The following is a 1457-nucleotide window of genomic DNA, read 5'->3' as shown; positions in this document are numbered from 1 at the left end:
TCAACTATTTGGGGTCGACCACCTTATCCTAAACTTACACTTGTTTGTTCAGGACTCCTCATACATTTTGACAAAAATTTTACGCCGGCTGTCGACCTGACGCAACCTCATTAGTCGCCTCTTACGACTAGTAAAGGGGCCGTGGAAGTATTCTTATCCCCCATCCACGGGGAAAATTTCATTAATTTAATTAATAATATTAAATATTATGAGCTGTATGTACGTTAACAAGTCAGGTATGACGTTTGTATACCCTACACTTTAATTACAGATAAACTGAAAAGAATTGTATGATTAAAAGTAAAGTATATTTTACAAAGCAAAGAACGATCAATATTTTCGTTGGTACAGTGGAATCTAGATTAACCATCCTCACTCTTTTGAACGTTTATGTATACCTACTAAAAGTAAAGGCATAAGTAATAATAATGTATAGTGGTTCTATAAGTATGTAATATTATTATGTTGTGACGATCTTTAGTACATTTCAAATGCTGATAACATTATTTAATAATATATATATATATATATATATACCTTTTTACATAATATATTAATACATTAATGTAATTCATAAAAATAATAAGTCTCAGTCAGTCATGAGTTTCATTTAATCGTTTGACCCCCTCATTATTATTGCGGATAATCAAGGCTTTACTGTAGTTAAAACTAATTTATTTATTTTTTAATAAATACATACGTCTTTAGATAGTCAATACATTAAAATAATCCGAATTATATCTAGTGGAAGATATTACCCTCGAAAATTAAAAAAGTTCTCTAAAATTGATTTAATTTATAAAATTATTCCAAATATTGTCCTTATTAAAAATTGTCTATTAGAAAAACTGAGTCAAAACGAAATTTTAATTAGTTAAATTATAATTATTTCATGTAAAATTGAAAGAAACTATTTTTTTTTTATTATAATAATTAAATACTATTATAGGAAAACCATATTCAGGGGAATATACTTAGGCTACCCTCCAGTAAATTATAAAATAACAAACTTTTCTTAAAACACTTTCCCCTCGAGCATTATTATAGTGGTAGTATAAAATGACAGCTAGTTTTCAATTTATACTGTTTTCAGTTTCACTTAAGCCCCTTTATCCCTTTAACTCAACCTCGACTGTACTAAGTTTTTAAGATTTAAAAAAACCCTGAAGTTTATCTTTAGCTCTCTACTTAAAAAGGTATAATTTTATTTTTTATTATTAAGAAATCTTAAAACATTAGCTTTTTAAAAAGAAAATGTTTAAACAACATTCCATGTATATTTATGACTTGAATATTTAAATATTCAATATTTTGTGTAGATTAAACTGTGAACAATGAATTTTACTCCATCTATTGGTATGAAATGATATCAGTGATGTAATTTGATTTGTTTTGGTTATAACAGTTATTATTTTATACGTGTAACAGTGTGAAAAAAGCGTACGCATATCTGAATG

The sequence above is a fragment of the Daktulosphaira vitifoliae genome, unplaced genomic scaffold (assembly GCF_025091365.1).
Source record: "Daktulosphaira vitifoliae isolate Bord-2020 unplaced genomic scaffold, ASM2509136v1 Scaffold_4, whole genome shotgun sequence".
Lineage (NCBI taxonomy): Eukaryota > Metazoa > Arthropoda > Insecta > Hemiptera > Phylloxeridae > Daktulosphaira > Daktulosphaira vitifoliae.
Note: the sequence above shows the minus strand (reverse complement) of the source record.